Consider the following 23,596-nt stretch of genomic DNA (forward strand, 5'->3'; position numbering starts at 1 on the left):
TCGCATCTGGCCGAGTTAGCCCACGAGGTTCACCCCAGCTCATTTTAATCAGCACCCTCAAATTGACTAAAATCAACCTTCAAACCTTGGTCCCGGAAAAACCGTCACGGGACCCTATTGTGGGAACTCTACTCGAGGAAGGTGAATAAAAGAACTTTATCGTTCAGAAATCGTTCCGGCATGTTCCAAGTCAAGGCATGGTAAAGCAGGCCAAAAAACAAGGTGGCTTCACACTTGAGTGAGGTTACCCAGGAAACGCCTTAAGACCCCTGAGAGCAAGGTGGCCGAGCATCGCATGATGAAGGATATAATTAAATATGGCCGTTAGTTATCCTCAAAAGGAGTGTTTTAATTCACTCAAACACCAAGTTTTCACTCTTGCACTTCCTTGGAGTTTACTTAGAATGCATGAAAAGTTTCAGGCTGCTAGGTTTATGCTTTTGGAGTTTCGAGGAGACACACACATTGCCATAAATTAGTATAGAAGAACACCACACTGAGTATAGAAATTAGTAAAGAAAAAAAAGCCCACAGAACACACAAATACAACTCCCACCCCCAATGCTTTCTCCCAAGCATGATTAATAGATGTGAAAGAAATTCAGTTTTTCTCTTTCGGAGTCTGAGACCATTTATTAACAGCACCCATCAAATACAAATAACAACAAGCATGCGCATAGGAAAGAAGGATATACGGGACAAGCAATATCAAACGTGATCCTCTTTCTCCCAAAATGCACATAGCAATCCCCTTTATGCTATTTTGTGCATTAAAAGTCAGGGGAGGGCTAAACATCTGGCAAGTGTAAATGGAGGGGAGGGCTAACAAGTATGAAGTAATGTGAACACAAGTTCATCCTTGAAGAGAGTGTGATAACTGGGTTCGGACAAAACACAGAGCCAGGGTGGATTTCTTTCTGCTAGATAATGAGGCACCAGAAATGCATTTTTCTCTTAAGCAGTTGGGCAATTTCATTTGAACATTGGAGATACCAATCTTGGTTGTATGTATTTCAGGGAAATGTAGCACATAAGATTTAGTAAGAGACAATATAATCTTATTCTTTGTTCAATCACATCACCATGGAGATTAAAAGACTGTCAAGGGAGATTTTACTGACAGTCAATTTGATTCCAGTAGAAAAACTTACACCATATTTTATACTCTTAAAAGCAGAAAGTGAATATAATTGAGAATACATGAATATAATGAATTTTATTTCTTCCACGTCCCCCCTTTTGTCCTATTATATTAGGACAAATTTACATACAGGTAGTCGTCGACTTAAGTCGACTTGGTTCCGACCAATCGGTCGTAAGTCGAACAACGTATATTTTAGATACAAAAAAAAACCTTTTCTTTTTTGGGGCCACTTTACGTGGTCGTAAAGTGGTCGTAAAGTCGAACAGTCGTAAGTCGCATAGGTCGTAAGTCGATGATTACCTGTAATTATATTACACGTGAACACCATACCCCATTCCTCATGGAGGAAAGTCATGTGTTTCACAAGTTCACTCATATTAATGGCAACGAGCGCTCATAGAAGAAGAATGCTGGACAATGGCCATCTTGATCGTGCCCCAGACGGGTTAATGAGCATGTTTCTGTTTACAGCCTGTTTGCCAGCAGCTGTCACGAGTTGTGTAGGCGTGCTACCTGAGGCCACATAATAAGCAGTTCAGGGTGTAGATATAGCAGTACCCAACGGGAACACAGTCTCGGTGCTCCTTGAGCTGCAGAGAAGGTAGATCCTGGCAGGTATGAGCTTGGGCCCGACATTGGGTTGCAGATGACACTGAGTTTAAGGAGGTGAAGAGGACTCGAGATGTAACCCAGAGATCCAGCCCCAGCAGAGTGTGGGACCTTGCAGTAGCAGTTCGTGAAAACAGGTTGATTCATCAAAGCGAGCTATGCATGTTGGAGGCAGCCCCGATGGCTCCACGAGCCCCCTGCACCATTGGGCACACGTTGCAGATGACTCACCGTATGGACCTTCAGGGCCTTCTTTGTGCATTGTGTGACCATGGCAAGTTCACAATGTATCTGCAGAGAAAGGGTTTTGCGAGTGTGGTCGGGGTCGTTCCCCCAGGCAGGCACCATGCAATGGTGAACATTAGTCTTTGCCTTCTCGGGTTTGACTTGTCCAACCTTCTCTTCAGTGTGTTTTCTTTTTTTTGACATGCTCGTCTCATCGCCTCATGAAGGCGTCACACCATGATTATGTGTTGAATGCCCAATCACCCAAATCTGGGTTCTTCCCATCATCCAATCTTTCGGTGGAAGTTCTTCCAAAGCTTCATTATATGAAATCGTATACTGCATAGTTCAACTGCTCTCAACACTCCGAAACAAACAAAATCAAGGTTAAACATTGAGTATGATTCAATTAATCATAGTGGACCCATGTATTTCAATAAGACTGACAAAGGTTCTTCTGGAGGCATCTTTCCTGCGTTACATGTTATATCAAAATTTTACCTTTCTTTTGTTTTTTTTCTTCTTCTTTCTATTACTCCTAAACGACATGCTAAAATCAAAAGAAATCTCAGTTGTATGTATACTCAAAAATAATCATCTCATTTGCTATTTGCATGTAGAAAGGGCAGCAGTATTGATGAGGGTTCCAATTTGTTTCATTATAGAAAGGTCTCTTCAGTTTGTACCATTAAGGATGGGGTAAAGTTCCTCTCAAAGCATGAGGCAATCAGTAAAGTTGTGTTTAGTGAGGGCAATGTTGTAGTAGCACAAATGAAAAGTACTATGATAACAATTAACATGTCCAACAAAAATTAATAATTTTGTTCACCATTCTCCAAAGATCCCTTTTCGTCAAGAAAAATATTCCATAATCTGTGGAATAATTATGAAAGTTAGCTTCTTCTTTTTAATTTTCAGTGTATTTTTATTTGTCTGAGCGAAAAATACAACATTGAAACCCAACAAGAGGACAAGCTCCCCCCTTTTGGAGCAAGTACTAAATCCAAAGCGATTCGATTTTGCACAGTTACCATTTAAATATTTGCAATCATTTTAACATTCATATCTGCTAAACAATCCACAGTTTCAATCACAAGCAGTTTCCAAGGCAACTGCCATTTATTTATTCTCAGCTAACTTAACACTGAGGAAATATGATCATAAGGCTAAGTCACTGATAGAAAAACCCCGCTTACTTTGTGGCAAATTTTGAAATTGGAAATGTGTATGTAAACTTATAAAAAGTACCACTTCATCAAAAATCATGCACCTGTCCAATTAATCAGAAAACAAATAAAATGGGTATTATTTTATTGCTGCTTGTGGTGTCATTACACGATTTTTTCAATCATATAATTCTTACACTCTGACACACGTAACATTCATTTCTCTCATGCCTTCTGCACTAGGCATGATTCTTGTATATCTTTTGTTTGTCTTTCCACAAAATATAGAGGCATTTTACGTTGATTACAGTTAGGCCAGTACCAGCTATTAATCAGTGAGAACAATACAATTACAATACATGGTATAATTCCTAATTCCATTTATTTTCATGTTGTCTACAGCTGCAGTGATTGACAAAACATCAATCAATCAAAACAAGTTGCCAATAACAGCGGCGTACCTTACTGTGATATAACCGATCATTTACATGTGTTCCAAGTTACTGGTTTCAACGGTGTGGACTGTAATTACTCCTCAAATTTTGATCCATTCAAGAAGTTAGAAAAAAAAAATTGGGAGAATACTCTGTCACCTGAAGATCCAAAAACATTTAAGTTAGGATTGTGAGACTTATATGATAAAGGTTTCTCAATTTGTAATTCTAAAACAAAACGATATTAAACTGAATGCCGGATGACCAACAGGCTGCCAAAATCGATCAAGCAAGCACAAGATGAGGTTGTATAAAAATTCTTTCATAAACCTTCAACTGATAACAAATCCAAATTCAAACAATTTCAAAACAAACTTAATCTATTGACTGGACTAGTAAAACAAAATCATCACAAAGAGAATCCCCCCCACCCCCCCCCCCCCAGCACAACTGAAATACCAAAGGAACGTAGTTTCTAATCAACCCATTAATGATAACCAAAAGAAACATGAAGTTTCGAATACCAAAATGAATTGTAATGGAGAATACCATAATTTTTTGATGAGCTGAGTCTGAAAGTAATTAATTCAATTACCGTACACATCCTCCACAAGTTAGCAACTTTTCCATATGTTTATGTATTTGACAACCAACCTGGTAAACAGGAGTGTGAAAATCACTTTCCTGATGAATATCACATGCAAACATTATCACGAGTCTCACTTGTTCATCATGACAATTCAGGTCGAAGCACACTGGTGTGCTGTTGCTAGGTTGCGCATTGTTATGTTGATTAAACAAGAGTAATTAAACAATAAAGTCTATCATTGTAATCACAGGGTGGCCACCCAGGGGTCTTTCTCGGGACTCCCAGTTATGTGAATTCTTCCATGCCACTCGGTCTTGTCATTGCAGCAGTGTGATTTGTCGAGTTGCCGAACTTGACATTGCTCCTGGACCACACTTTGGCTGCAGAGCGATCATTTGGAAACAAGAACTTTGACAACATTGTTAAAAGATACAAAATTTCTCCAAACAGTTTAAACAATACAAAATGCCAACATTGTTTCATTAACTTCCAACTAATTCTCATTTACATATTTATACAAACTCTCTAAAACAGCTGTATGGTCTATCGGTGTGAAAGTAAGACAAATTATAGTCCAATTAAACTTGATTCCTGACAAATAAAGGCCCACATAACAAAATACATAAAGCTTCGATGCTCACATATGGGACACTTGCTTTAACGTCTGTCCGAGGGGCGGCACACACATTTATGTCCTTGCCTGCCGACAAAACACAGAGATTCCAGTTTATAGTTAAAATGAGATTCAAACACAAACCCAGTGGAGAGTCTTGGCCCACGCAGGGAAAGAACCTGTGACCTTTGCGTTTATCAGCACCAAGCCAAAGTGGCCACAAGTCAAAGTTGCCTCCAGACTTAACATGTTACCCCAAGACTATAATGTATGCATCTATATTCTATATATTAATACTGAAGGACCAATTTTGTGCTCCTTCTAGTGGTCGCGTCACGTTTTTCTCGGTACTGTGACCTGGACTGAAAGAAACTTCGTACCTGTAAGAGTGCATCGCACATAGTGGCAAAAGTCAACTTTCAACTCTGAAGCAGAATAAACACTTTTCGTTTTACATTCGTTTACATGGCGATGTGTGACGTCACCGCTGAGAGGTGTCAGGACGTCTTGACATCATCGGTCATTCGGTGATGTCACTACGTCTGTCGTCGACAGACCGTCACCGCTGAGAGGTGTAATTCCACTCCTCGAAAATAGCGTCTGCAATGTAAAACCCTCTCCTGCACAAGCTGACTACCCCAGAATGTGAATTTGACACAAAAATGTAACAAGAAACATTGTATCTTCTATATATTAATACTGAAGGACCAATTTTGTGCTCCTCCTAGCGGTCGCGTCACGTTTTTCTCGGTACTGTGACCTGGACTGAAAGAGACTTCGTACCTGTAAGAGCTCATCGCACATAGTGACAATAGTCAACTTTCAACTCTGAGGCAGAATAAACAGTTTTCGTTGAGACGGGGGCGAGGAGTGAAGAGACGGGGGCGGGGGATGAAGAGACAGGGGCAGGGAGTAAAGAGGCGGGGGGCAAGGTAAGCAAATTTTTGGGCGGGGGCAAGCAAATTGAAAGTGGGAGACGGGGGTGGGGGAAATGGGGTGGGGGCTGGGGTGAATTAGGTGGGATTGAGTGTGAGGGGGTGGATAGGGGCGGGGGCCCGGGGGCAAGTGGGGTGGGGAATAAAGAGACGGGGGTGGGGAGTGAAGAGGCGGGGGCGGGGCCGGGGTAAGTAAATTTTTGGGCGGGAGTAAGCAAATTGAAGGCGGGGGGTGGGAGGCGGGGGGGTGGAATTGGGCAGGGGTGGGGGATGAGTAGGCGGGGGAAAGCACGCCCTGACTAGTACATGTCCCTCGAGTGTGGGTGAGCTGGTGAGGGTGGTTGAATTAACGGAATCCGTCTGTAACGGGTTTTCGGCTTGTTATTATAAATATTAGTATTATTATAATAACAGGTATTCAAATGATGCTCCTCGGAGACCATCCATTTATTATCTATGCAACGTGCAGTGTTCAAAGCCAAAATAGCACACAAAGTTATCTCACAGTGAGAAAGCCCGAGCTTTGATCCATTTTGACTCCCTTGGCTTAACCACAGCACAAGTGAAGAATTCTCACAAATTCCATTCGTGCATCATTTGGAGCAATGAGCCATATCTGAGGGATATTTTAAATATTGAACATGATATGTATTCACGTTTCAACAGCAAACAGAAGGGATCAACAATGCACACAACAAATATCATGAGCCAGCCACCAAACCACGAAAAGAAAAGTTCAAACACAAGCTGCTTTCACTCTCTGCCTGAAGTTTACATTCAATTGATTCCTTCCAAGCACAACTTTGGCTGTTTATGTGAGTAATCTGTCCGCAAACTGTCTTGCTGAAGTACTTAATTATTTTATTTTATTTTATTTTATGAATGTCTATTTCTCTTCACATTGTGGTTGTTGAAATATCAATTCTAACAAGACATTCTTGTATATATATATATATATATATATATATATATATATATATATATATATATATATATATATATATATATATATATATATATATATATATATCACATAGGATTATGACATCCTACAGTAATCTTCAGTTCCTTATCAAGGCCACAATCGCTTTTAATTCAGATGTTGATCAAAATCAAATTCCCATACACTATCTGGTCTTAAAACACTTATCAATGGCATTTGCCCTGCACTTTAAAGAGATCGCATTATAATTCCAGGGCTCTGTCTTTCAATACAAGCCATAAACCAGTTATTTTGTTTACACACCTAGCTACAACTGTATGTGAGGAATCTGACATTACCGTACATCCTCTGAGAAAAAGATGTGCACCTCTTTTCATTCAGAGTCTTCACAGTGTACGGAGATGACCAATCCTCGTCTCCACTCTCCATGCTTATTCATTCCCAAGAGTTTCACAGTTCACAATGCACAAATTGAAACACTGATATATCGTAAAAAAAAAAAAAAAAAAATTATATCGACACTCGCTTACTTAATGTACTAACTCAAATAATACAACACTGAATATGACATGCAAATCAATGCAACTCATTGCACATACAACACTCAATGATTGTGGACATACAAATTTCTCACACAAATTCTGTACAAATACACAATTCACAAGAGCCATATCCTTCTAACATTCAAATGAAAATATACCCATAATTCTGTCAACTCCAACTGCTGGTTGGAAAACAATGAATTTATTCAATTTATCCCTCCATCTCAGGTGGAGATAACAATAAACGCACAATTTATCCCATACTTTAGTCAATTTATCTAACTTCAGGTTAGATGCGCCAGTTTATGTTCCAGCTTCAGGTGGAACAGCCACATCACAGTACATCCCTACTTCAGGTAAAGATACCAAATTACAATATATATATATATATATATATATATATATATATATATATATATATATATATATATATATATATATATATATATATATATATATCCCTACTTCAGGTAGAGAACCAAATTATGCCTCAACTTTAGGTAAAGACACCAAATTACTTTGAGTGTATTACCGAGACATAAAAAGGGGGTGCACGCAATGGCTCTTTGATTGATCATGACAGGAGGCCAACCTTGAAACAATGGCTGTTTGTTTGAACAATAACTTTAAAACACAACAACTCTTCAACAACCAGGACGCCAGCCCGAAGCACAGCATCTTTTTAACAACCCCAAGCACAACAAATGGTTCAGACTCCTTTGTGTAATTCGGAAACAAGTTTACCAAATGGTCGAGAGATGAGGAATGCAAGGAGGGAGGGCAAATACACCTACACTCCCCCTCAAGGAAGAAATCCCTTCCCTTTATGAAAAGCTCACTTTTGTTTCCCTTTGCTTCAACTACATGCCACTGATCTCGATTCACCGAGGCAAATTTGCTTCCTGTAACGGTCGCCAAATTGTGGAAGAAATTCAGTTTTTCTCTTTCGGAGTCTGAGACCATTTATTAAGAGCACACATCAAATACAAATAACAACAAACATGCACAGAGGAAAGAAGGATATACGGGCCAAGCAATATCAAACGTGATCCTCTTTTTCCCTAAATGCACATAGCAATCCCCTTGATACTATTTTGGACAGTAAAAGTCAGGGGAGGGCTAGAAATCTGGCAAATATAAATGGAGGGCAGGGCTAACAAGTATGAAATAATGTGAACACCAGTTCATCCTTGAGGAGAGCGTGATAACTGGGTTTGGACAAAACACAGAGACAGGGTGGATTGCTTTCTGCTCGACAATGAGATGCCAGTATTGCGTTCTTCTCTTTAGAGGCTGGGCAATTTCATTTGAACATTGGAGACACCAGTCTTGGTTATATGTATTTCAGTGAGATATAGACCATAAGATTTAGTAAGTTACAATTTTATCTTATTCTTTGTTCAATCACATCACTGTGGAGATCAAAAGAGTGTAAAGGGAGATTTTACTGACAGTCAATTTGATTCCAGTACAAAAATTACACCTTATGTTAGACTGTTAAAAGCAGTAGTAGCAAGTTAAAGAAACTTAAAGCAGCAAGTGAACATAATTGAGAATACATTAATATAATCAATTCTATTTCTTCCACAATAGCAAATATTATAATTTTAACCTTACCCCGTGCATCTACAAAACCCAGATTTGACTTTCCCATTGGTGTTAAGATGCACCAAGGTTTGGGAAGAACACTCCATCAACAAATCTCCAGGCGTTGCACCATCCCACTTGGTCGTGAGTTTTTTTTTTCAGGAAGGGCACCAAAATATCAACTTTTTGAGCAAGTGGTTCAGAAAGTTCCCCAAATCTTTCATTGTGCAGAGGCACAGCCATTTATTGTATTATATTTCCAAGTATGTTCGGCTTCTTTAATAGCTTGGTGAGCCGTTTCATTCTACAATCCTTATCTGGTGCAGATGAAATACATCCAGGATGCCCTGAAGGACTTCATCACTCGGAGTTTCTGCACATGTACACCAAGCTCTTAAGGAAGCCAAAAATACATGGAAAAGTCCCTGAGAGAAATGGGTGTGCCTCTGAACAATGAAAGATTTGGAGAAATTTCTGAACAACTCATGTGGGGCAGAATGCATCATTTTGAAAATCCTGTATAATGTAATACTTTAACAGCAAAAGTACCCTTCCCCAGTGATGGGAAAAGCAGGCAAAGGTACCTGTCCCTCATGACGGAAGAAGAACAAGTTAATCTCTGAATTTAAATTATTTCATGGAGTTAAAAAAAAGGTTAATTGTGTTGTATTAATGGTTTCACTCAGGGACAAAGCTCTTTTTACCACCCAGCTATCACACCAGGCTACTTACCACACACACCAGCAGGCACACCAGGCACACCAGGCTACAAACTCAAATCTACTTTTACCAAACAGCAAAAAATGGTGGTGCAACATCAGGCAGAGGAGGTTGGATTTGTCTATAAAGACAGCAAAGTACAGCTACTTTAAATTATGTTACTCCATGAAGGTTCATATTAAATCTACTTTACTCCAGATGTTCATGTTGATTTTTAAGATTACCGTCACAAACAATAAAGTGACTGACGACATTGCATCAAGAAAAGTGAAATGAAATTGCAAAATAACCAATCAGCATCTTTTCAAGTGCACCACGGGAAGCGGCTGCCATAAACGGGAGACAGACTAACTCACAGACAGACACTGTGGATGTATCCTTCAAGCATGTAGGAGTACAGTGGATGATTAAACATATGTAAATACATTTGAACCCTGCCTCTCACACGACAATATGTTCACTACATTCTCCAATCTTTCCAGCAAACTCTCCCACTCTTTCATCAATATTTCACACACCAATCACAAACTCGATCTTCATTCATGATTCTCCTCATCACTTCCTTTTGTAAAACTGTTTTTGATTTAAAAAATTTTTTATTGTGAACTTGTTTTTTGTTAAAATTGAAAACCCCTTCTCTTATTTTAGGACAGCGAAAATGTTGCTTTTCTCTCTTGATTATTTGTGACCAATTTCAGTCTGATATCTCAATCAAGTTGCCAATGCTCATTAAATTTTGAAAGAAGTTACTAGTGTGTAACAAGAGTGTGAGGAAGAATGTAAAATATGCCACTAAAGTATCAGACGAGGTGGCCGAGTGGTTAAGGCGATGGACTGCTAATCCATTGTGCTCTGCACGCGTGGGTTCGAATCCCACCTTCGTCGGTAATTTTATTAAATTAGATAATTAATGGTGGAGACAAATTCTCCATTAAAATCAACATCAATTCAATGCATTTCGACCAAAATATGTGATTTGTCGGAGGTGTTGGACATCGCTTGTCTGTCTCCACTATTTTATACTCTATGTATTCCCTGTTTATGATACTGACGTGTCTCCGCAGGTCAAGACCGACCTGGACAGATGGGCGAAGGAACCACCCTGTCTGTGAAACACCGCACTGACAGTATCGAGCTGGATCGGGTATAAAACCCAATGTGGACTGCTTGAAGACGAATACGCCTTCCTCGAGGCCGTCCTGCCAACCTGGCCCCCGAACTGAACAAAAATATGTATGAACTTGCAAATACCAACCGTCGCTTTGCTGTCGGTAATACTGAAGGGGTGAGGGAGAAAAGGAGAGGTTAGTGCGAGCAGTGCGCGTCCAATGGCGGCAAACCTTTTTCCTTCCCGAAGCATATCGAGCACCTTAACCCTCTCCTGGAGCGTCAGGACCTTCCTCTGGCACTTCGGTTCCTTGCCAGAAGCCTTAGAAGGTGCAGGGCGTTTGGGCAGCATCGTGGGACTTGGAGAAAAAACGTAGAAAATATTCGAAGTTCACAAGTGAAACTTTGTCTCCTGCGTTGTGTGACTGGTCGAGCACCACGCGTTAGAATTTATTGCTTAAATAATTTATATTTTATATATTATTACCGCGATGTTCCGGGGGAATCCGCAGAAATCATTAGTTACGTTCCAAGGGAAAACCTGCGATGAACCGGGGGAGCGATAGGTGAACCGCGATAAAGAGGGGGTTGACTGTATACTGATTCTGGCTCACTTTTCCCAATGTAAGTGAAAGGTGGATTTTCAGCGATTCATATTTTTTTTCCCTAAAAAGTAAACCCCCTTTTTATCCCAAGGTATATTTATTTGTCTCCCCTTTTAACCTAGGGGAACTCTTTTCAAATAACCAATGCAATAAGATAAAGATTTGCTCAAGTAGTAAAGTGGTAATGTGATTTGTTAAAGGTGATTTTAATGAAATATCTGAAACATGTAAGCCTAGGGACACTCTTTTTCAAATAACCAATGCATATTGTTTAGCTCACTCATTGAACCTATAAAGATTTGTTCCTTCTCAAATTCCTTCAATAGTTTAATTTTCTTTGCGCAATAATCCCCATCTAAAATATTTAAAAATAAAACATTTGAATCTTTATATTTTTTAAGATACCCCTTTTGTGTCATTACGAAATGATAAACTTCTCTTAATGCTCTTGTTTGACCACCTCCTGAGCCTCAGATTATTTTTTGCATAAACCACGGCAACTTTTCGTAAGCCCCGCCCACTTTTCCTAAACCCGCCCACTTTTCACGAGGTATTTTATATGCCATGCCAACTTTCCCTAAGCCCCGCCCACTTTTCCAAAACCGGCTACTCTTACATCATTTCCAGTTCATCTCTGACTCACAAAGAAATCATGAGAAAATTCTAGAATGTTATGGTTTTGAAAAAATTTCCAAGGTTTGTCTGGACTGTTAGGCAATTTTTTTCAAACAATCCTCAATTTTGAAAATAATTTTCTCCATTCTCACAAGGCTTGCCTGGGCTTGTCCAGGGAATTTTCAAAGAATCCTCCATTTTGAAAAAAATTTTCTCCATTGTCACAAGACTTGTCTGGGCTTGCCTGGGGTTGCCCAGGGAAACCATGCCCAACAGTCTTTCTCCATAAAAGGTTCAACCCAGACACCACTTAAAAAAAATTCTGACAATGCAGTGCTGCACTGAGATTGAGTGGAATGACTTTGAGGTTCCTTGGAGATCTACTACTTATATGGAACTAAACCTTCAAGTTGATGAACTGGATTCAAACCTCTTATCTGTTGAGGTAAGATTTTATTTCCCTATTTTCAGTTTGATTTAAGCATCGACTCATTTAATAATTAAATAACTTAATTAATACATTATTATTTTCTCTCACAGGAAATTGTATCTGAAAATACCGATTTTGCCACAACTTGGGCTGAAATTGTTGGCTTGGTTGAAGACCTTGTGAGCGACCAAGACCCACAGAACGAGCGAGACCTTGAGTGGGATGAGCTTGCTTGGAGTTCTACTACTTGTATGGAACTAAACCTTCAAGTTGATGAACTGGATTCAAACCTCTTATCTGTTGAGGTAAGATTTTATTTTCCTATTTTCAAAGTTTGATTGAAGCATAGACTCATTTAATAATTACATCACTTAATTAATACATTATTATTTTCTCTCACAGGAAATTGTATCTGAAATACGAAATGAAAATACTGCTTTTGCAACAACTTGGGGTGAAATTGTTGGCTTGGTTGAAGACCTTGTGAGTGACCAAGACCCACAGAACGAGCTCGTCCTTGATGACCCAACCAAAGAGTTATACCTTGGATACCTTGTGATTGACCAAGACCCACAGAACGAGCTCGACCTTGATGAGCCAGAATACAAGTTTTACCTTGGAGACACAAATTTTGAAAAAATCAGTAAATGAGTTCTGCCTTGATGGTTTAAATAACTACCTTGGAGACTCAGGAAAAGGGTTCTGCCAAGATGGTTCCAAATATGGGACCTACCTTGGAGACTCACAAATTTTGAAAAAAATCAGGAAATGAGTTATCCGTTAGAGACGTTGTAAGTTGGTTTTATTTTGGAGACTTGAAATGTGGGTACTGGCTTGATAACTCACAATGTGATACATATCTTGGAAACTCAACAGGAATGTGGTTATACCTTGAAGACTTGGAAAGTTGGGTTTATTTTGGAGACTTGAAATGCTATCACTCTTTGGGATCTAAACCTATCAATATAGTTCTTTGTTGGATGGTGCTTGATGGGAGCAAGATCAAGAAAGTTCTGGGAAGAAAGTGCAGGCTTACTCCCCGTTTCTCCGTCTTCAAACCTGAAAGCCTTAAAAGACAGAATTGGAAAAAGAGAAAAAAACATATAAATATATATTGTTAGTTCTGGGAAGAAAGTGCAGGCTTACTCCCTCTTTCTACGTCATCAAACCTGAAAGTCTTAAAAGACAGAATTGGAAGAAGAGAAAAAAAAACGTTAAACAAAATATATATGTGGAAATCTCATTTTGAAAAAGACATTGTGTTGGGCGAGGGTTGGGTTGGGGTTGAGATTTTGAATGTGAGGGTTGGGGTGGGGTTGAGATTTTGAATGTGAGGGTTGGGGTTGAGATTTTGAATGTGAGGATTGGGGTTGAGATTTTGAATGTGAGGGTTGGGACGGACACACACACACACACACACACACACACACACACACACACACACACACACACACACACACACACACACACACACACACACACACACACACACACACACACACACACACACATCAACAAAGATAAGTTAAGCCTTGACTATTTAGTTGAGGATTCTGTGTTTTGGGTTCACAGATCTAAGAACGTCCACCCTTGACACTCATTATATACGGCAGATGCCACCTGTGATACACCTCAGACTTGGCCCTCGAGTGTCCACAATGGTGTATAATAGGAGGGAGTGAAGCGCCAACCCATTGCTCCCATTGCACACACATTATATACTGTTATACACCACGGACTAGGCCCTCAAGTGTCCACAACGGTGTATAGTAGGAGGGAGTGAAGTGCCAACCCATTGCTCCCATTGCACACACACTCACACACACACACACACACACACACACACACACACACACACACACACACACACACACATCAACAAACAAAAGTTAAGCCTTGACTATTCAGTTGAGGAATCTGTGAATGTCCTCCCTTGACACACCTCGGACTTGGCCCTCTAGTGTCCACAAAGGTGTATTGTAGGAGGGAGCGAAGGGACAACCCATTGCTCCCATGGGTATTATCTGCTTAGTTTTGTCTTTTGTAATTCCTGTGAATAAAATGAACCTAAAATCTCTTCCCCTTCAAAATCATATTTCTTATAAGTCCAAGGAACCATATCTATTACATCAACAATTTAAAAAAGTTCGTTCGTCCATCGTTTGATATAACCTTTTTCAAAATGAGATTTCCACCTATATATTCTTACGATATCACCAACTTTGAACTTAGGTTTTCTGACATTAATCTCTTTTTCATATTCTAATTTTGTAAATGTTCTGACGGTTTCATATTCGTTGATGTGTGAATCGTGTCATTATACTTATCCACAATATCCTGAATAAAAGATGACCATTGTTGTGAACCGAGTTGAGTGAATTTTTCATATAGTCTCTCTTTTAAGGTACGATTAGAACGTTCAACAACAACTGCCTTCCCTTCATTAAAGGTACTGTATAATGTAATACTGTTATTTTTTAGAAAATTCAAAAATGTCTTGTTATAAAACTCTCTACCCTCATCAGTCCACAATTTTTTAGGTTTTCTCTTACTTTTATTAAATATCTGTTGAAAGGCTAACATAAGAGTATTACCTGTTTTGTTTTTTAAAGGGACAACCCATGCGTATCTACTCCTCAAATCAATAACGGTTAAAGCATACTTGTACCCCTTATCATTATTGAGTTCAATCAAAGAAGCGGACCAGATATAATCAACTTCCTTGGAATAAACCTTCCTTCTCTGAAACTTTGTGAATATTGGTTTATGTAATTCATCAGCTAATTGCTCTTCAGTCTTAATGACATCATTGGAGCCTATAAGTTTTTTGAATTTCCAAGTCCAAATTTCAATTTAGCACTGATAATCTTCTTCATGATGAACCGATCAACTTTTTCTCTCAAGGTTGGATTTTGTATCAGAGACAAATTATACAACATTTCTCTATCGGATTCATGCTTTTCTTCCAAAGTTGTGGTATTCCCATAATCAATATCGTGTCTCATGCACACTTCATCAACTCTATTGATGGGCTCACTCCATGATTTAGGATTGTCTGCCTCATCTAATCTTTTATCGAAGTTTGTGCCTGGACCACAGAAAGAATACCCTGGTAGATGTAATTTCCCTGGTATTTCAGTAGTTGTAAATTTAATTCCTGATAAAAACTTTTGTTTATCTCCTCCGAGTTTGTGTTTGGAGATAAATTGTTTTTTTTGAACCACAAACCGAACATATACCTTTTTGTATAATCCTGTTATTTTTACTTTTAATATATGAAATATTTTTAGTATTAGTTTTCTTTTTACATTTGAGACAATAACTCATTTATTTATGAGAAAAATTCCTGCAGAGTGCAAAAACCTTTTTAGTATCCAACATGCACATTTGAATCTTAATTTTTAAAACATAAAAATCCTTAGAAATGCCTTCCCACTCTCCTCCATTTATTCACACTCTCCTCCACTCTCCTCCATCACCAAAAGCATTAGCAACTCCAAAAAGTAATCTATTTTCATTATCATTCCTTTGTAGTTGAAATCTAATTTTAAGACGATACAGAACTATATCATGATCACAAAATCCAAATATACCTTTAAGAGGAACTGCCACAGTAAAACTATTAACTGCTTTTGTATCATCAGTATACATTCCTTTCCTTTGAGTATATCTCGGGTCTGTGGTTGTTCCCATTGACATATCAGGAATAAAACCTTCGACAGCCCCCTTTCCCATTCTATCACTGAATGTATAGAGTGTAAATTTCATCATTTCAGATACAGCAGAGACATAATCAACCGCTTCAACTTCTTGTGTTCCAATGTACAAACGAACACTATCAAACATTTTCCAGAAGAAATCATTTACAAGTGCAGCATTTATGTTATTCCCAGCCTTAGTGAATGTAAATTTACACAACAAGAAACTTTCGGATAGATTCAAATAAGTTTGTTGATTGTTTATTTCAAAACTTTTTGGACCATTTGCGTTCCAGTCTGTTCCAGTTTTGCATTTCCCTTGAAGTAATCTTCTTTTTTTACTGGAGTTTGAGCTGATAATAGTATCATCCAAATCATAGATACTATCAATTGCTTCCATACTTGTATTTATTAAGGAAAAAAGATGATAAAACTTTTGAAACCCTGACCCAAGTATTTGAATTATTTTCTGTTCTTGTTGGGTGGACAACTGAGTTTTGCCTTTCTTAATTTCTTTAATTGCTTGTAATTTATGAGATTCCTTTTGGGCACTTTTATGCTCTTTACAGCACCTGCTACATTTCCCACAGCAGAAGCAGTTGAACCAATTAGGTCTTTATGTTTAAGAATAGTTAAAGCAATACCCATTAGAGTATCAATTAACCCATCTCCTCTAAATTGATGTCCGACACCCCTTTATCTCTTAGGTTTATAGTATCCTCTACCAAGATACAGACCTTCACCCTCGTAGTATGAGGAAAGGAACATCCCATCCCCTGTAATGATTTTATATTTTCCCAACTCGTGTTTCCTCACAATAACCATCGTATTTATTTATTGGAAAACTTCACGTAGGTGAATTATGATGGATATAACTTACCCATTAAAAGAAATCATACGATTACCTTGGTCGGTTATCCTAAAATTTACTCTGTGTATCGTTTTTCCTGACACAGGGAGATAAACCAAATTTTTGGGTTCCATATTAAATTTATAACCAATTGGGGTTGAGTATGCACTGAATAAAAATATTGTATTTGTTTTTATTCCATCATTATAAGCACCATCAATCAAATCACAGTGAATTAATACCGAAGTTATTCCGGAGGATATTTGAATGACATTATCATTGTAAAACGTCCCATTCGTTTCAATCTTTTTTGAGGAGAAACCCAATAATTCTCTAAATGAATTATCAATTGTGAAATCAACCTTGTAGTTATTTTTAAGTTTAATCGTTGATTTTGAAGTATGTTTTTGAATATCGATAACAATATTTTTTGGTTCATCACCCTGTTCTTTCATAAGACGAGCAATTTCGCAAGATATTTGAGAAATCTCATATGCTCCGGGTGAGACTGTTATCGTTTTGTATACACTTCCCGGATTATAACTAAACTTGTCATTTTTCTCCATAATATTAAATAAGGTATTATAAGTTTCCATGGACAATAAAGATGCCTCATATTAGGTTGTTGGGTCAAGTTGTAGTGGGTATGGGAATGAAGATGTGTGGTCGTTTATTGTGAAATTTAAACTCAGGATTGTGCTTCTCATCTTATTTAATATGAGATAAAATGTCTTTATATTGAGATTTATTAATTATTTTCATGTTCATCAATTGCTCTAAAATGGGTGATGCTTCATTAAAACAATTGCTATTTCCAGCCTTCTTACTACCTAACAACAATAACAGTCTATTAACTAATTGTGATGGGTCATTTGGAAGAAAACTAATACCTGAACCAAGGATACTTAAAGCCTGAATAATGTGTTTCTCCTTCTCATTCTTGCTACCTTTACCAGAAAGACTAACGCTTTCATCAACAGAGTTCAGCAGATCAATATATACTCTATCATCATTATTTTTCATATGCAATGGTTTATAAAAAATACTTTGATTCTTTCCGCACAGTTGAAGCTTGTCTTCCATCTTTTGTGAGAAGAAACATTAATCTGGGTGTTACTTTAACAGGGGGTTGAGCAGACCTCAAGAACCTTAATTCATCATAAAATATCAATACTTTTCTTGAACAAGATGAAATATTGCTGGTTGTTCTGTTGGAATGAGTCCTGCTTTGGTTTTTGATTCCGTTGAATATTAATTGTTTTGAAGAGCATTCACAATATAAGCAGGGGGGTGATTAATCTCTTCCAGTTGTTGAAAGAATCCTTCATCATCATATTCTAATTCCCCTATATGCTCTAATTCTTTCTCCGTCATTTGATCAAAATCTTTTCACATTTGAAGTTTTTAGGAGTATATTCTACTGTGGGAACTGTGGAAATATCCACAATTTTTTCTTTGGAAGTTTTTAAAAGTGGTTTAAAAAATTTCTCTTGTTTTCTTTCAAATGCTTTTTCACCCGTTACTTTCTGTCTGCATTTCTTCTTTATGGCTTCCTGTTGTTTTACAACTTTTGAAACCAACTCTTGATAAACCTGAAATCTTCTTGCTCTTTCTTTCGCATCCATTTATTTCTTGGAAAATATCATTTAATAGCTCATCTTGTTTCACAACAATATATTGATATTTTTCAGTCGTGTGCTTCATGTAATCTGCAAATTTTTTTTACTGCATAATGTAGAACAATTGTCTCTCCAAAAATAGTTTATATCTATTGAATTTAACTTGAATAAAATAAAAGTATTAGCATCATTTCTGATGGAACGACGAGGAAGTTGAAAGTATGATTGACTAAGATAAATACAATTACAAGAAGAATGTCTCCCTCTTGTGTAGTAGCTGTCCATTACCATTTGGTTTCTCTCATTAACACAATCATTAAAGATAACGAGGTTCTTTTTTGATTTATCCAAATCTTTGGGAGATGGTATATCATCCGTATTATCACTGAGAATACAAGTTATCAGTTTTGATTTCTTTTTACATCTCTGTGTATCACAAATAAAAATAGTTGAATTATATCTTCAATGTTATAAGAATTTAGGTTTTTTTGAAGTTTAAATAAACCGATTATATCTTCTTTTTGAAGACCAGCATTAAAACCTTGTGAGAGTAGTTGATACTCTGGTTGAAAACTCGACTTTGTGAAAATTATTAAATTATCATAATCTAAAAAGTTGGGAGTCAGGAGTATCTTCAAAAGGATTCAGGTTTTCCGCATCCGCTTGAACCAACTATGAGACATCTTAATAAATTCGGGAGATTTTTATGGTTGTTAAATTTTATCTTATTTTCCCAAATGGGTAAAAAGTCATCCATTTATATATTTGGAAAACAGGCTATTTAATTTATTCTTGGCTTTTTTATAAACTCTATATTTTATCCTAAGTTCAGGTTTAATTTCAAGATAATCCATTATTTTATTTATTCAATATCTTGTGTTGATATTTAGCTGAAAATCACATCCATGAATAATATATAACAACAATCCTTTGAACATTTCTCTAATACGTTCAGTTTCTTCCCTTGTAAGGAAAGGTGTGTTATCACCCTCATACTTTACATTCATTTCTCTAATCAATCTTGTAAAGTAATTCATTTTTGGTGTAAATCTAAAAGAATTATTTTCCTTTTTATATTTTTTATTATCATTAATTATAAGATAATCACAGAATATATATATTGTTTATAGGCTTTTGAATCTGTGTTTAATCCCTCTCTTTCACACGCAGGATAATTCTCAAATTTGTCATATGGAGAATCAGGGAAGTCTAGCATATTTATAAAGTAAAACTTTACTCAAACTAAAATTCATCTTCAGAATCATCTATACTTTCAAAATCTTCAGTTGAATTTTGACTCATATTTAATTAGTGGAAAGAACATTATCAATGATATCTATATACTTTTTTTCATTACCAGGTTCAACTACAACATTTTTTATTTTAAAGGTAATTTTAAAATGATCCTGAACGACTATTGAACGAAATGTCATTTCTACTGATATATTACAATCCTTTATTTCATCAGGATTTACATCTTTAGGGTTGTTGAAAAAAATACAAATTTCTCCTTGCATATTAAAGATGGTCTTATCTTTTCTTTCTAAAGCTTCATCCATAAGGTTTTTATTTTTTGATACTTTTTCTTGTTTCATTGCTTTTTCTCGTTTTGAATATAATACCAGAAGGGGAGGAGAAACTTTTGTTTGAGATACTTCAATTGATGTTCTTCCAGGTATAATAAATTCCCTTCCACTGAAGGGAATTGAGGAACTCATATTATTTACCATAATTGTTTTTATCCAATAGTTGTTAAATTTATCTTTGTTCAATTTTACATCCTTGACATATTTCTCAGTATCTTTTACAAATGAAGAGATTGATTGAAACTTGTCTTTTGTGTCTTGAAACATTGTATTTATTAAGTGGAAAAAGTTAGAGGATAAAATGGTTTTAAGCACAGATTCACCTCTAAATTAAATGAAATTTTCATCAAGAAAATTTTAGTTTAAGCAAAGTTTTATTTTTTAAATATGTTGAATACAACGTACTGCGATGTTTGTAATCACGAATATAAATATTATAAAAAATACCTTCAAACCAACAAACATACTGTTACAGTTGTGGAAATTCGCATTACACCATAAAGGGTCGTCAGGTGAGATATATCGGTAAGTTCATATGTAGTTAGCACAAACCCGTTGTATAGAGGGAATATATGTGATCCATTTGGGCTGCGATGCTTCAGATAGCCATTTTTCTTTGGCTATGGTTAATTTGGTGCAAGAACAACGAACATCGCCACAACCAACATCACAACGATCATGCCATACACTACACGACGCCACCTTCCACAACTACGCTACCACATCTTCGCCAATCTCCATTAAACGAGCACCGTGCGGTCACGATCTTCGCGGGACAGATGGGAGGGGCGGAGTGGCAGCGGCGGCCGTGGTGTGAAGGGGCATCTCCCACCCGAGTCTTTCTTACCTCGTCGTACGGCGCGTGCAAGAACAAAAACCAACAACGCCTGTGGGATTTTCCCTTCTGCTTTTCCCGCACTTTGGCAGGGGGGAGGGGTGATTTGAACCGGAGGTCAAAGGTGAAAAAGGTGGGGGCCTGATTTTGGGGGAATAATTCCCTGGCCCCGAGCCAAGACTGACTTTTCTCGCCCCCCACATGGCGCGGGGAGGGGGAAACGAGAGGGCACGCCCCTTTTTGGGAAGCTTCCAGAAGGAAGGTGGAGCCAGAAATGGGGCGGGGCAAAGGGCGGAGTCCCGCGCTACAAAAGGGGTGGACGAGGAGGCTTCGGGTTGGTCTTCATGTTGGTCTTCTGGTCCATGGTCGTCTTCTGGTTCAGGTCGCGAGCTCGTTGTTCCTGCCTTGCTTCTTTGATCCTCGCACGAGCCCTGGGACCCCGTGCGCGAGCGCGGAAAATACCGCCGAACAAATCCCGTCCGTTTCCCCAAAACCACATCCGTACCTTCGAGTGGACCACATGAGCGACGCACGGCACGAGCTCGTGGACCACGCCGGAGGGGCTCTGAGTTGCGGTTACAAAAGGAGGACTCCACACACTCAGGGAAGTCGCACTTCCATGTTCTTTTGGGGTTTGGTGTAAATGTGTGTGTGTGAGGCCAGTCTTGTAAAGTAGAACTGTTTAAGTGTTGTTATAATTATATTCGTTTTTAACTCTTTCCCTGCTTTCTTTTGACTGTGAATACATGCTTGTCTATGTGTGTGTAATAAAGTGCTTGCTTGTTGAACTGTTTTCCCATTTCGCTTCGTCTTTTCCCTTATTGAAAGCTACATCGTGCATCACGTAAGGGATTGATAGTGGGTTTAAAACACCCGTTAAGTAATCTGAACCGTCGAGGTCGACGATAACTCCACTCAGTTATCCCTGCAACAGGGAACGAGCCGCTTAAGCGGTTTGTGTCCAGAGTCGACCTGCGGTGTGGTACAACTCCTCGGTATGCTACTCGCGCAGGTACTTAGGTATATCGACATTCGGCGATTCACCCTATTTCGCACGGGTAGAATGCGGACTGAGTTGTGGTGAGGTTAAACCCCCACCCGTGACTGGCTCCTGGCGGTAGTTCCCGGAGGGTCACGACTGAATTGTCCGTTCCGGTGGGCGAGGCGGCTGCTATTAGAGTTACGCGGTCGCTCGCATGCGGACGGGCCAAAATTCGTAACAATACATTTAATCTATTTCATCAAATATCCCTCTTGAGTTGGAAAGAAAACATTGTGATATCTGCTCAAAGGATGTTTTGAAGAGTAGTTAAAATAGACATCTTCAATCACAAAAACACAAGAAAAATGAGTTTAAAGTAAAGGGAGACGATTATATTGAAAACACTGATGGGCATTTAAAGGGCATATAAAAATAAGGATTTTTCAATTTGAAGAACCCGGTCCATCATCAATAGCTGAATCAATTGAAATACTGAAACCTGATGTTGAAAAAGTTTTTAAAAAGACATTAAAAGAAATGAAAACTTTAAAGTTTTATATGGGAGTGAAAATGAATATGAAAAGACAAGATGAAGAACAAACTCCTTATATGAGAACAGATCTTCATTTTATAACATAATTTCAAGATTTTTTGAATAGTGGGGTTTAAGAAGAACTATCAAGACAAGAGTATGATGTTGATAATGCAGTGGTAGGAAGTGGATTTAATATTTTAAAAATCATCTTTTTAGGTATAGACATTCTAAAATCAAACCCTCTTAAAGCTTCTTCCTATATTGAATTTCCAAAAGAAATAAAACTAAAGAAGGCAGTTGTTAATATTAAGAACAATGATAATAAATGTTTTCTCTGGTCTGTTCTTGCTCACTTACATCCACCAAATTGTAATTCAGAAAGAGTACAACAATATATGAAATATGAGAATACCTTGGACATTAAAGATTTTGAATTCCCAATTCCACTAACAGGTATTCCTAAATTTGAGAAAAAGAATAATCGTTCTATTAATGTATATGGACTAACAGATACAAACAAAGTTCAAATATTAAAAATTTCAAACAACTATAAAAATGAACAAACACACATTAATCTTTTATATTTTAGTGTTGGAAAGAATTCACATTATACATACATCAATCATTTATCAAGATTAATCTCTTCTCAGGTATTCAGAACAGCAAACAAAATATATCCTTGTAAACGATGTCTTAATTCCTTTCATACAAAAGAACGATTCGAACAACATTCAAAATATTGTAGTAATCACAAATCAACTGTAATTACAATGCCTAAACTTGGTGAAAAGATTTATTTTGAAGATTATAATAAATCTATCATGTACTCATTTTTGATATACGCTGATTTTGAATGTATCCTAAAAAAGATAAATATTGCTTCTCATAATCCAAAAGAATCACATACAAATAAATATCAAAAACATATTCCTTGTGGTTTCTGTTATTATTATGTCAAATCATCTGTTGGAGAAAAGTATAATGAACTTGAACATTATAGTGGAAAAAAAGCTTCACAAGAGTTTGTAAAACGATTAGAAAAGGATTGTATAAGACTAACTAAATTAATGAAAGAAGCAAATGAACCAATGAAATTAACCGAAGAAGAAAAATTAGAATTTAGAAAGAACAATATTGTCATATTTGTGAGGAGGAAATCGAGGAGTCTAAAGTTAGGGATCATTGTTATCTTACTCGTAAATATAGATGTCCCGCTCATTCCTGTTG

The 23,596-nt window shown here is 37.5% G+C and overlaps 1 non-coding gene across 1 annotated transcript; it reads left to right on the forward strand.

Moving 5' to 3' along the window:
* Window positions 1-10,310: 10,310 nt before the first annotated feature.
* Window positions 10,311-10,392, forward strand: TRNAS-GCU (transfer RNA serine (anticodon GCU)). Its single transcript has one exon. It is a non-coding gene; the product is annotated as a tRNA-Ser (tRNA).
* The last annotated feature ends 13,204 nt before the right edge of the window (window positions 10,393-23,596 follow it).

This window comes from Eptatretus burgeri, chromosome 1, assembly GCF_056783735.1.
Source record: "Eptatretus burgeri isolate ZD-2024b chromosome 1, Ebu_testis_v1, whole genome shotgun sequence".
NCBI classification, from domain to species: Eukaryota; Metazoa; Chordata; class Myxini; order Myxiniformes; family Myxinidae; genus Eptatretus; species Eptatretus burgeri.